Source organism: Arvicola amphibius, chromosome 2 (assembly GCF_903992535.2).
Source record: "Arvicola amphibius chromosome 2, mArvAmp1.2, whole genome shotgun sequence".
Lineage (NCBI taxonomy): Eukaryota > Metazoa > Chordata > Mammalia > Rodentia > Cricetidae > Arvicola > Arvicola amphibius.
In genome coordinates this window covers 34,603,872-34,618,247 of record NC_052048.2, presented here as the reverse complement: position 1 = coordinate 34,618,247, position 14,376 = coordinate 34,603,872, and the positions used below count along the sequence as shown (strand labels likewise).

General features: G+C 47.5%; 1 pseudogene; it reads right to left on the bottom strand.

The window, feature by feature from the left end:
* Positions 1-10,263: 10,263 nt before the first annotated feature.
* LOC119807139 lies at positions 10,264-11,472 on the bottom strand (annotated as a pseudogene).
* Positions 11,473-14,376: the final 2,904 nt, after the last annotated feature.

The following is a 14,376-nucleotide window of genomic DNA, read 5'->3' as shown; positions in this document are numbered from 1 at the left end:
AGCAAGACAATTTGTGGGAGTCAGTTCTCTCCTTTCACATGGGCCCCAGGTGGCCCAGCAAGCCTCTTTACCTTGCGGAGCCTTCTTGCCTGCCCTGAAATTAGGTTTATTAGGGTCCAACTGTGATAAGAGACAAAAAGGAAGCTGGGCAGTGGTGATGCACACATTTAATCCCAACACTCAGGAGGCAGAGGCAGGTGGCTCTCTGAGTTCGAGGCCAGGCTGGTCTACAAAACGAGTTCCAGGACAGCCAGGATTGTTGCATAAAGAAATCCTGTCTTGAAAAACCAATAAATAAATAAATAAATAAATAAATAAATAAAGGGGGTGTGCTGGAGAGATGGCTCAGTGGTTAAGAGCACTGGTTGCTCTTCCACGGGTTCAATTCCCAATAACCACATGGGGGCTCATAAACATCTATAATGAGATATGGTGCCCTTTTTTTGGCCTGTAGTGCAGACATAGACATAGACAGAATAGTGCATACATAGCAAACAAATATATTTTAAAAAAGAGAAAGAGAAATGTGCTGTGCATTTGAGGAAAGACCTGAGTTGGAATACTGGCATTGTGTCTCCTGGGGAGCTCCGTGCTTCTCTAGCACTGTGTAAATGAAGCTAACATGAGTGTCTACCTCAAGGGAATTCATATGAAGCATAAATAATGAGGCACACGAGGCTCAGACCTACAGTAGGAACTTGGTGGTATCTCCTTAAACCTTGTCTAGACAGCTTCCTTCTGCTGTACCCTTCACTAATACAACAAACAAACTCGGGATAAAACAGTAAACAAGATTGAAGAGACTGCTCCCTTCCCAATGTGGAGAGACCATTCTAGATAAGATGAACAAGAAATGCTTTTAAAGTTAAGGGCTTGCTGCCAAGTCTGATGATCAGGGTTCGATCCTTGATCAGGACCCACATGGCGGAAAGAGAAAACTGGTTCCCTTGGGTTGTTTTCTGACCTCCACATATGTATCCATGCACACACACACGATACACATAATTTTAAAAATGTTAGCCGGGCGGTGGTGGCGCACGCCTTTAATCCCAGCACTCGGGAGGCAGAGGCAGGCGGATCTCTGTGAGTTCGAGGCCAGCCTGGTCTACAAGAGCTAGGTCCAGGACAGGCTCTAAAAAAAAGCTGCAGAGAAACCCTGTCTTGAAAAACCAAAAAAAAAAAAAAAAAAAAAAAAAAAAAAAAAAAATGTTAAAGTTTAGCTCTTGAGGCAGAGACAGGAAGATCTTTGTGAGTTCAAAGTCAGCCTGGTCTACACTGCAAGTTTCAGGACTGCTACATAGTAAGACTCTCTAAAATCAAGTTTAGCTTTGAAGGAAATAAGAGGAGATTAGATGATCGAGTCTCCACAGGGGGTTCCAGGCACCTCTCTGAGGTGACACTTAAGCTAAATGGTAAGATGATAGAGCCAAGCATTTTTTTTATCTGAAAGAAAAGCGTTTGGCAGAGGGAACAGCACATGCAAAGGCTGTAGAGCAGGGGTCAGCTCAGTGAGCTCAGGACATATTATCCTGCTGGGTGGTTGGTGGTCAGCAGGCAGGGGCTGGGCTTCAAGGGCCTTTGAAGATCATCACAAGGATTGGGGAGCTTGGACATGATGAGGTCTGAGGAGAAGTTTTTTTTTTTTTTTCTTTTAGAGAAAGAGGTCAGTGTGCCCAGGGAAGACAGAAAGGTAGCTTGCATCAGCATAGACACTGCTCACCAGGGAAGCCTGTGCCTGGCTCTCCCTACCCCAGAGGCAACACCCCCTGTATAGTGTCTCCTGTTTGTCACTGGCGTGGGGCTCCTGTCTCTTTCATTTCACACCTCTTGCCCCTGTACAGGCCCCACCCAGGTGGATATTCCTACAAGGTCCCTGTTCCTGAGTCCATCCTTAAGTAGGCCAGGGAGGCAGGAGGTACCAGCAGGGGCCAGCCAGCTGAGGGCCAGCTGTATTAGGGGTAGGTGCTGTGTTCTTTTCCTCTTGGATACAGCCACCTTTGGTGGCTCAGACACTTGGAGAAGCCGGTTGGTAACTCCAGAAACCCTTCCCAGAGCTGTCCGGGCGCATCGGAAGTCGAGGGCAGTTTCAGGGGATTCATGGACTTCTTTAGTCCAGCTCCAGCTTTAATTCAGACTGCCTTTAAACCTTGATAAGGTCTCTCTCAAACATGTACTAAGCCCCGGGCTGGGGGCTGGGCACCCATAAAATCCTCAGTTCTAAGGCTGGGATGGAGGTATGCTAAGAAAAGACTTGGCGCCCCCTGAGGTGGGTATAGGTGGGTATAATAATGCCCTGTGTTGAGTTGTGCTAGAGAAAGTCTTGGCGCCCCCTGAGGTGGGTATAGGTGGATAATAACGCCCTGCGTTGAGTTGTTTGTTCAGTTAGGCTCCTGTTATAAACCTAGGTACCCATACAAGGTGCGAGTACTCATTAGACAGAAAAAAAAGGGGCAACCAAGAGTCAGAGAGGTTGAGCAACTTGCCCAAGGTCGCACAGCCAGCAAGCACACGTACTAGAGATACCGAAGCACATAGGGCTCATCTTGCACAGGAGCTCTGTAGGCTTTGCAGAGGAGGAGATGGCTGAGCTGGGCCTTCAGTGAATAACATGCCATCTGCCTACCACCCCCGATGCAAGAGATGTGGGCACCTGCAGTCCAGGCAGGAGCTCGCCCAGCGTTGGGGTCCCATGACTGGAGAGGTCTGAGGGGAGGTGAGATCAATCAGCCGCAGAGACTAGGTGAGAAAGGTGGGGGGGAGGGAAAGCAGGGTGAGGGCCTCCGCAGGACAGTCTGCAGGAGCTGGTCCATCTCGGGTTACCTCTCTTCCGCCTCCTCCAGCTCCGCTCCCCCTGGCTCCACGCCTTCCCGCAGTGTCCCGGGTAGGGGGTAGGTACCGTGCAGGCCTGACCGCCCATGCCCGCGAAGGGGGCTGTAGGCCTTGGTCCTCGCTTTCCTGGGTCCCGCCATCACCCCCTCCCTCGGCCAGCTCCTCACCTGCGCGCTGCACCCGCAGCCCCGCGTTCACCTTGCGCGCGTCCCTGCAGCCTCTCTGTGCGCCGCATCCTCGGTGATGCTCAGGCTTGGCCAGCAGAGCCCAGCGCTGCCGATCTCATCGCCGATCCCGCCCACAGGAGCGCGGGATATTTAACCCTTTCCCTTGGGGTTGGACTGTGCCCACTGTTCTTCACTGCCCCTCTCTCACACACTGAGCAGCTGACATGGTGTCAGAACCCCGTGGGAAACCCTGCAGCGTCCCTCCCCTATAGAGCCAGCCTTATTTGCATAATCTCCTAAAACAGGGAGCCCATTTCCTCAGGATTCCTACAGACATAGGTAGATCCTACCTACAGCCTGGCGAATCTTCCAGGTCTTTCCTAGGGCGTATTAAATAAAAACGAGTCTACACTTTATAATTGCTCTTATAGCTTGCCCTTCCCCCATAATTTTACAGTATTTTCTGGCACATTTTCTAAGTAATTGCACCTAGATCTACTTCTTCCTTCCTTTCTTTAAATTTTTTTTTTTAGTGTATGTATGTATTTATGTATGTATGTATGTATGTATGTATGTATTGGGGGAGGGGTAACGGGGTCTCCTGCATACCACACCACATCTGTGGAGTCAGATTTCTCCTGCCATATGGGTCCTGGGGAAAGAGCTCAGGTCTTAGGATGGGGGCAAGCTTCTTTACTGGCTGAGTCAGCTTGCCCAGATCTGCTTCATTCTTGTCTTTGCTGCGGCGATTCACAGCACGTGGTCAGCTGGGGTGTAGATGTCTTCCAGCCGTTGTGGTTGGCCACTGTACTGTCTTAGTCACTATTCTGTTGCTGTAAAGAGACACTAATGACCAAGGCAACTATTATAAAGAGAGCATTGTCTCAAAGATCTAATCTATTATCATCATGGCAGGGAGCATGGCAGTACCCTGGCAGGCAGCAGAGAAGTAGCTGAAAGCTACATCCTGATCTGTAGGCAAAGAGAGAGAGAGACTCTGGGCTTGGCATAGGCTTTTGAAACCTCAAAGCCCAACCCAAATGACACACTTCCTCCAACAATATCATGCCTCCTAATCCTTCTAATCCTTTCAAATAGTGTCACTCTCTGGTAACTAGGCAGGCAAATAAATGAGCCTATAGGAGCCGTTCTTATTCAAATTACCACAGTTACCTTGTTTATCTTCAGCCTCCTGTACTAGCAGAAGAAATGGAAAAGGCCTGACCTTGCATCCCACATGGTAATATGTGGCAATCTAGCAGAGACACGGTTAGAGCTGGGGCTCTGCACATGTTCAGGTCTCAGAGACACCACCAAGTGCCCCAAGTTCTTCTGGGCATAATACTCATGACCATTTTCCTTTTTTCCTCCCTCAGTGCTGGGAATTGAACTCAGGGCCTCGTGAATGTGAGTCAAACTCTGTACCATTGACCTCTATCCCAGGCCTGCAAATGGCCACTATTCCACGGAATTCACTCAGGAAAAGCCATACAAGAATGTCTGTGCTTGCGAGAAATGCTGAGGAGACATTTCCTGTGGATTGTTATTCACTAAAATGTTGGTCATGTAAACTGTAAAAGCAGTACGGACTGATTATCTTCATTCAAACAACAAGGAAACATTCTCCCACAAAGAACTGTTGTCTTGCCTGGGTTCTCTCCCTCCTCTACTTCCCCCACACACCCCAATGCATTCTCAGTCTTTACCACAATTTCCTTTGCTTATAAAGACAAATGCTCCCAACACTTGGGAGATTGAGGTAGAAGGACCAGAAGTTCAGCTTCATCCTTGCTATATCACCAGTTCAAGGCCAGCCTGAGCCACACCGCTGAGACCCTGTCTCAACACACACACACACAGAGAAAGAGAGGGGGGGGTATCCTATATGGCCAGGAGTGGTGGTGCATATTTGCAGTCTCAGCACTTATGAGGAAGAAGAAGGAGAGGAAGAGGGAGAGGGAGAAGGAGAAAAAGGAGAAGGCGAAGGAGGAGGAGGAGGAGGAGGAGGAGAAGGAGAAGGAGGAGAAGGAGAAGGAGAAAGAGCAGCAAGAAGATAATCAGTTTGAGGCTAGCCTGGACTACATAGCAAGTTCAAGGCCAGCCTGGGATACAGAGAGAACCTTTCTCAGTTTTTTAAGGACAGTTGTGGTGGTGATTACCTTTAATCCAAGAACTTGGGAGGCAGAGGTAACTGAATCTCTGTGTGTTTGAGGTCAGCATGGTCTACATAGTTCTAGGACAACCAGGCTACATAGTGAGACTCTGTCTCAAAACAAAAACAAAAGCAAAAATCTATCTATCTATCTATCTATCTATCTATCTATCTATCTATCTATCATCTGTCAATCATCTATCTTAGCATTTATTTTAATAGAATGAAATTACACTGTGTATTTTCTATAGTAAAGTTTGCCCTATAGTATCTGTGTGGAAATTTTAACACAATCCCAATGCACTTTATCCTCTTTTCCCCCACACTCATTTTGTTGTTGTTGTTGTTGTTGTTTGTTTTTGTTGTTTTGAGACAGGGTTTCTCTGTGTTGCCCTGACAGTCTTGAAACTCACTTTGTAGATAAGGCTGTCCTTGAATTCACAGAGATCTGCTTGCCTCTGCCTCCCTAATATTATTCTAATTAGAAAAAAAATTTTCTGAGAATTAAGAGGGCTGGGATTAAAGGTGTGCATCACTACCACCTGGCTGGGCAAACTGATATTCAGTCATTCTCCATATTCCCCTGCTGACTGATGGGTAATCAATCAGGTGGCTTAGCAGCCATTTTCCCTTTTGGACACAGTACTGTGTTGAACATTCCAATTTGTGGAGGCTCTGGGTCCTTGATGATTGATCCTGGATGATCTGATATGGGTCAATATCCATCCATCCACCCATCCATCCATCCATCATCTACCCTGTAGATGCTAAGTAGTAATGAATGTGACTCTTTTAATTTTGCTTTTCTATTCACCAATATTCCACACACTATGTACTTTTTCTGCAATCAGAAAAATGCTGGGTATCATTTTAAAAAGAAAAAGCAAGGCTGGCCAGATGGCTCAGCACATAAATGTGCTTGTCTGATGACTTTAGTTTGATCCCGGGGACCCATATAATAGATGAACCGAGCCTGGTCCCAGAAGTCGTCCTCTGGCTGCCACATGAGTGCTGTGGCATGAACATGCCCTCAATAAACAAATGAAGCCATAAACATTTTTTAATAGTTATGATTTTTTAAGTACAGAGCTAGGGAGGCAGAGGTAGGTGGATCTCTATGAATTTGAGGCTAACCTGGTCTACATATCAAGTGCCGGGTCAGTTAGAGTTATACAGATCTTGTCTCAAAACACCCAAAAAACCAACCAACCAACCAAACAATGAAAAGCTTGCGTGTGGCTTTAGTGGCAGAACAGATGCTGCAAGAAGTCACAGCCCTGGGTTCCAAACACAACAGTTTCTACAGTCTCTGTGCTCAAGGAATATACACTACATAATTAAAAAGAAAGGAAGGAACAGAGAGTGACAGAGAAAAGAAAAGAAAGAGGACAAAAGAAAAAAACAGTTCTTTTGCCAGGCGGTGGTGGCGCACGCCTTTAATCCCAGCACCCGGGAGGCAGAGGCAGGCGGATCTTTGTAAGTTCTAGGCCAGCCTGGTCTACAATAGTTAGTTCCAGGAAAGGCTCCAAAGCTACAGAGAAACCCTGTCTCAAACAACAACAACAACAACAACAACAAAACAGTTCTTTTGTTGGATGAGCTAAGGTCTGCTCCTTGTGACCTCCTACCTCTGGTGACCCCAGAAAAGTTCAGCCCTTGGTTGTGCCTGACATGCAGCTTTTAAAACATTCAGGTCACCAGGCGTTGGTGGCACAGATCTTTAATCCCAGTACTCAGGAGGCAGAGGCAGGCTGACCTGTGAGTTTGAGGCCAGCCTGGTCTACAGAGTGAATTCCAGGAAAGCCAGGGCTACACAGAGAAACCCTGCTTCAAAAAGACATAAATAAATAGAATGAATTAGATCTGAAGTGTTCCTAAAGATCCATACTAAAGGCTTGTTCACCAGTCTGGGAAACTTTGGGGAGATGGTCAAACCTTTTAGAAGTAGGACCTAGTAGAGGGAAGGTGAGTCATTGAGGTGGTACCTTTGAAGGGGATATTAAGGCCCCAGCTACTTCTCTTTCCTTTGCTTCCTGGCCACTCTCAGGTGAACTGGCCTCCTCTGCCATGTGCTCCTGCCATGATATGTTGCACCGCCAGAGGCCGAAAGCAACAGGGCTAAGTGGTTGAGTGGGCACATAGTGAAACTCTGAGACAGGAGCCCAGAGAGAGCTGTCCTAACAATGCCGTTTGAAATTTAGGGGGCTTTGTCTTGACTGAAAAGCAGAGTCACTCCTGGTTCCCACTGAGCTGAAGTTCCTGGCTGCCACATCTCCCTGTCACCCAGTGTGGGTCTCCTAGGTTTTCCACAGGGCTGTTTTATGTACTTACACACACATGCACACATGCATGCACCCAGCTTCTTTGCTGTCAGATGGAGACACCTGTTCTAGGCTTGCCTGATGCTATCTAGATCTTGGTTCTCTATATAGCAGGTAATTGGCATTTTGCGGGGGTGGGGGGAATCCAGATTTACTCCCTTTCCTTAATTCCTCCTGGTTTCCTTTGGGGGAACACTGTGGGAAGGCAGGCAGTCCTAAGGGTGTGAGGGTAGCTGAGGGCTTCTGGCTCTTCTCCTACTGCCCAGTGAATCTCTGCAGGACAGTGTTGTGTATGTGTGTGTGTGTCTGTATATGTGTGTGTGCATGCAAGTGTACATGTACATGTAAATGCCAGAGGCCAACCTCAGGTGTTCATCTGGTTTTTGTTTTTATTTTTTGTTTACTTGGTTTTTCAAGACAAGGTTTCTCTGTGTAGCCCTGACTGTCCTGGAATTTGTTCTGTGGATTAGGTTGGCCTCAAACTCACAGATCCACTTGCCTCTGCTTCCCAAGTGCTAGGATTAAAAGCATGCACCACCATTGTCCAATTCTCCTTGATTTTATTTATTATGTGTGTTTTGCCTGTGTGTATGTCTGTGCATCGTATACGTGCCTAGTACTCTCTGAAGCCAGAAGAGGGCAGAAGATACCCTGGAACAGGAATTATAAAGGCGCTGCCATGTGGGTGCTGGAAATTGAATCCAGGTCCTCTTGTAGGGGCAGCCAATGCTTTAAGTGCTGAGTCATCTCTAGTCCCAGACTCACCCTTTTTTGAGACAGAATCTCTCAGTGGTCTGAGACTTGATGATGAAACAAGACTGGGTACGCAGTGAACCCCAGGGATCCACCTAACTCCGCCAACCCAGCGCAGACATTATAGGCGAACTGCTACGATGCCTGGCTGTTTACATAGCTTCTACGGCTGGCTCAAACTCAGGTCCTTGTGTTTATGTGGAATGCACTTTACCAACTGACCTATCTCCCCAACTCTCTGGTGGGCCTTTTAAAGTGTTACCACCCTTTGAGCAGACACAGCAGTCTGCGCTGGGCTGGCTTCCCTCCTCAGGCCGTGTTTGCCCCGCCCCCTCCGCGGCACTGCTGCCCTCTTTGGAGTGGGGCGCTTGATCCCACGAGGTTTCTAAGATTGAGACTCCGGATAAAGACAGGACGTTCTGATCCCTTTGGCCTGAGGCCAAGATGAAAACTGACCGCTGGAGGGAAAGAGGAGCCCTGAGGCACAGAGGCAGGAGCCAGCGGGGGGAACTCTGACTGCAGGTGCACATTGGGATGGTCTCAGTCTAGAAAGTGTCCTCATCGCCCTGGAGGCTTTTGGGGATGGGGGGACACTGCTGATGCCATCATTTAGTCTGTGACAAACGTGCCACACACCTACCTGCACCGTTCTTTCAGTCTCCCAGCAGTTCTGTGCATTGTTGTGCTTGTAAGCCAATGCTCAGAAAGGCGAAGGAACTTGGTAAAGGTCACACAGCAACTACCAAGTCACAAGACTGACTTTAGAGCCAGGCTCGGATAATATCCTATCCTCTGGAGGGGAAAAGAACACAGCAGCCCTTCCGTGTGAGCCCTATTCCCTCCAATTGGGATATCTGTTGAAAAGGCTGCAGATCGTCACATTTGGGAGCTGCAGGGAGCTGTGCACTGGAAGCTTCCAAAGTAAGAGGGACCAGAGAAGGCGGGGCGGTGTGGCTGGCAGAAAAGATGCCTCCCAGAGTAGACAATGCTGGGAACTATGGGCTGACATCTTCATTCTGGCTGACTGCTCTGGCATGGCAACACAAACAAAGGCACAACAGGTGGAAGCTGGGGCAGGCTGGGGATTCAGTGCCCTGCCAGCTGTCCTCATCTCCGAGGGCATGCTGTTCATCCACTAACCTGACTGCAGCCTGAACTCATTCTCAGATTTCAGCTTCCCCCACAGTACCAATTCAGCAACTCTGATCCTTTAAGAAAGTCAGCTGTTGTTAAGCCCAGCATTTTAAAACCAAAGTTTCCCAGCCCTGTTCCTTCTCACTCCCAATCCCCATTCCCTAGCCCCAACTGCTGTTTTCAACTGTCTGCTAGTCTTGTCTTTTTCTTTCTTTTTTTTTTTTTTTTTTTTTTTTTTTTTTTTTTTTTTTTGGTTTTCGAGACAGGGTTTCCCTGTAGTTTCTAGAGCCTGACCTGGAACTAGCTCTTGTAGACCAGGCTGGCCTCGAACTCAGAGATCCGCCTGCCTCTGCCTCCCGAGTGCTGGGATTAAAGGCGTGCGCCACCACCGCCCGGCTCTTTTTTTTTTTTTTTTTTTTTTTGGTTTTTCGAGACAGGGTTTCCCTGTAGTTTCTAGAGCCTGTCCTGGAACTAGCTCTTGTAGACCAGGCTGGCCTCGAACTCAGAGATCCGCCTGCCTCTGCCTCCCGAGTGCTGGGATTAAAGGCGTGCGCCACCACCGCCCGGCTAGTCTTGTCTTTTTCTTCTGGCATTTATATCTGCTTAAAAGTGTTAGACTTTGGTCGCTTATGCAAGTTGTTTTAGTTTTAGATACTACTGTTTCTTATTTTTCTTCTTCTTGTTGTTCTTGTTCTTCTTCCTCCTCCTCCTCTTCCTCCTCCTTGTTTTTCTTCCTCTTCTTCATTTTTGGTTTTTGAGACAGGATTTCTCTGTGTAACAGCCCTAGCTGTTCTGGAACCAGACTGTTCTGGAACTCACAGAGATCTGCCTGCCTCTGCCTCCTTGCCAGGATTAAAAGCGTGGGCCACTATATCCACTGATTTTTTTTTTAAATTTTCATCTACATTTATTTTATGCTGAATTTATTCCCATGCCATAATTTTTGTTTCTTCAGTTTCTTCTGTGCACCTCCCTCTTCTGGCTTTGGAACAGTTTGTTCCTTCCCAGTAAGGAACATCTCACTGAGGCAGGGCGAGCTTATGTCTCGGCCATGAGCTCTATAGGTTTGTTGGTGCATCTTAGGTGCTTTGTCCACTGGATATGTTCACTGACTAGAGGACCTACATCTAAACCCTTCAGTTCAGCATTGCTCTCTGCATTTTCAGGCATGTGCAGCAAATATCCAGCACTCTTTTTTGGCCATCGACCCTGTGTCCAGTCCCACTGTTTGGCCTGAGCGCACCTACCGACTCTACCATCACACCACCAGGATGCCACACAACGCTTAGAGTGACATCTTTTGTCCCCGATGGCTGGGGGGCAGTTTCACGGGTGTTCTTACAGAGAACCTGAAGATTTGAATCTCTTAATTTGCATGAATTTGTAGGATTTTCTGGGTCAAGAGAGGAGGGAACCAGCTTCACAAGTCACCCCAGGCTGCTCACAGGAAGAGGAAGAGCAAAGACTACTGGGTGACAGTACTCATTTTTTAACTTTGAGCTATTTTTCTTTTGTTGAGTCAGGGTTCCTTCCGTAGCCCAGGCTGGTTTTGATTTTATTTACCTGCCGCTACTTCCCAGGAACTGTGATTACAGGTGGGTCTCATCATGCTCAGCTATTACTCATTCCTTATAGATTTATAGTATTTTTGAGCAGGGTTTCATATAGCATAGGCTGTCCTTAAACTTGTCTTGTAGCATAGGCTGGCCCTGAGCTCCTCGTCCTCCTGCCTTCACCTGAGTATTGGAATTACAGACATTTTCTAGACATTACCCATCGACTGTGTTGGAGACCATGTGGCAAATAAATATTCTTTACCTGTTAGAGATGCTTACAAGAATGTGTGTGAAATGATCTACTTAGGGTCTATTTACTGTGGTACTAGAGATTGAATCTAGAGCCTTGCACATGCTGGGTAAGCGCTTCACAGTTGAACTGTGTCCTCATGTCTTCAGCGTACCTCACCTCCCCTTTAAAGATAGGGTCTCATGTAGCTCTGGCTGGCTTCAACCTTATGATATAGCAGTCTGGCTTTGAACTTCCAGTCCTCCTGCTTCTGCTTCCCAAGTGCTGTATTCCAAGTCCTTGTCCCCCAAACCAGCTGTCCTCCAGACATGTTTGTTTTTTTTAGTTATTTTTGAGGCAGTGCCTCACTAAATTGCCCAGGCTGGTTTTGAACTTGTAGTCCTGCCTCACTTGCCATTCTGACGGGATTTACTTTTAAAACAGTCTAGCCCTAGTCTAGTGATGGTGGCATACGCCTTTAATCCCAGCAGGCAGAGGCAGGAGGATTTTTTTGAGTTAGAGACCAGCCTGGTCTACAAGAGCTAGTTCCAGGACAAGCTCCAAAGCTACAGAAAAACCCTGTCTCGAAAAACCAACCAACCAACCAACCAACCAACCAACCAACCAACCAACCAAAAAAACTGTCTAGCCCCAACTCCCTCAAAAAAAAAAAAAAAAAAAAAAAGTTTGGGCGATTGGGAGATACACGTGAGACTAGCAAAATATTGATAATTATCAAAGCACAACAGATACATGGGAATTTATTAGTCCAACTCTTGTGTCTCAAATTGCATTAAAGATGAAAATGATTTTAAAAAAAGGCAGAAAAAAAGGGGGGTAGGCAGGACTGGCTCAGCCATCATTTTGATTAAATGCCTAAGGAAATCAACTTAAACAGAGGGAAGTTTTATTTGAGCTCTCAGTTTTGGAGGTTTTGCTCTGTGGTTGGTTGTTTCTGGTTTCTGGACCTGTTGGGAGGCAGGAAGGGCTGAGAAAGAGCTGTAATGATTTGTTCTGTCCCTTTAAGAGACAAGCCACGCCCCCTCCCTATCTGCCGAGGCTCCTGTGTGTGTGTGTGTGTGTGTGTGTGTGTGTGTGTGTGTGTGTGTGTGTGTGCGCGCGCGCATCCCACCTCTCTGTTCTTCTCCCCTTCATAACCTACTAAATAAATATCCAACCTCACTCTGCATGGCGTGCCTATCTGTCTCTCACCCGCCCACATGGCTCCCTGCCTGGATCCAACCGCCTTCGGAGACCTGGGGTGTGGTCTTGTGTGCCATCCCTGCCTGGGACTGGCTGCTCTTAGGAACCCCTGCCTGCTGCCTGCCCCCGTTTGGGGACCTGTGGCATGGTCTCATGGCCCGCTGCCCACTGCAGCCACTCGGGAACCTGCAGCATTTTACTTTTACCGTTACAAGAGCTGCTCAGAGAACAGCTGCCAGGAAGCAGAGAGGGCAGGATGGGGGTCTTGACACTGTGAAGGGCAGGCGGCTCGAGCAGGTTGAAGACATGAAATGACTGGGGATATAGTGATGGTGGTGGAGCATGTGTGAGGCCTTAGGTTCAGTTCACAGACTGCATGTCTGTGCAGAGGTGGATATGCACACATGCATGGAATGAGACTCTGGAACACTTTAGGATTTATCAATTTGACACAAACCTAGACACACCCGAGAAGAGGACATTTCAAACTGCCTCCATCACACTGGTCTGTGGGAAGTTTCTAGATTGCTGGTTGGTGTGGGAGGGCCCAGCCCACTGTGGGTAGTGCTGCCCCTGGGCAGGTGGGCCTGGGTTGTCTAAGCCAGCAAGCCAGCGGGAGCAAGCCAGGAAGCAGCACTCCTCCTCGGTCTCCGCTTCAGTTCCTGCCTTAGTTTCCCTCTATGATCTACCCTGTAAACCAAATAATCCCTTCCTTCCTTGTATTAGCCAGGGTTCTCTTGAGAAACATTCATTTTATATATAGAATGAATATCTATATAACACATAATGGATAAATGTATATATATAAAAAACACATACCTATAACATGTATTATATACCACAGAAAATCCAAGAATCCAGTAGCTGTTCAGTCCAGGAGGCTGTGTGTCTCAGCTGGTCCTCAGTATATGCCAGCATCCTAGAATAGGCTCTAATGCCAGTGAAGGGATGGACCTGCCAGCCCGTGAGAACGTGTACATGATGTAGGCTGCCACCAAACGGTGTGGCCCAAGATTAAAGGTGCATCTTTCCTCCTTAAAAGATCTGCATTAAAGGTGTGTCTTCTCACTTCAAAGATCCAGATTAGAAGTGTGTCTGCCCAGTTGAAATTTCCCTCCCTCCCTCCCTCCCTCCCTCCCTCCCCCTCCCTTCCTTCCGAGACAGGGTTTCTCTGCACAATAGCTCTGGTTATTCTGGAAAACTTGTTTGTAGATCAGCCTGGCCTTGAACTCACAGAGATGCACCGACCTCTGCCACCTGAGTGCTGGGATTAAAGGTGTGTGCCACCACTGCCCAGCCTGAAATGATTCATTGGAAAAAATCTCTCACAGATGTACCCAGCTGCTTAGGTTTTAGTTAATTCCAGATGTAAGCAAGTTGACAACCAAGAATAGTCACCACACTCCCCAAGCTGCTTTTGGTCAATGTATTATTCCTGTAACAGAGATCAAGGCCAGCCAGGTGAAGGTAGCACTGTGGCAAAGCCTTTAATCCTAACACTCAGGAGGCAGAAGCAGGCAGAGCTCTGTGAGTTCAAGGTCAGCCTGGTCTACAGAGTGGGTTCCTGGACGGGCTCCAAAGTTACAGAGAAACCCTGTCTTGAAAAACAAACAAAATACAGAGACCAAGGCCAATCCTCATCCTTGGAAAAGGGTACAGGGTTTTGAGACTTGCTGATCTTCCTGTACTGATTCTTGGAAGCAGAGGGGCTGAGAAGCTGGAAGGGAGCAGGGAGGCAGGGCTAGGTGGAACCCCTAGGGGGTAAAGCAGAGAAGTGAGGGACATTCTGGCTTTCCTCTGAGACATCTGCAGGTAGGAGTCACAGAAGTCTCTCTGATATTCTTCATCTGAAATACCTAAAAGGTCCTCTCATGGTTACAATCATGGGAGACCTTGATGCCAAACGCTGGGGGCTTGTGGTCCTTTCTCCTTTTGTCCTGTGGTGTTTTTTTTTTTTTTTTTTTTTTTTTTTTTTTTTTTTGTTTTGTTGAGACAGGGTTTCTCTGTGTGGACCTGGCTGTCCTAGAACTCA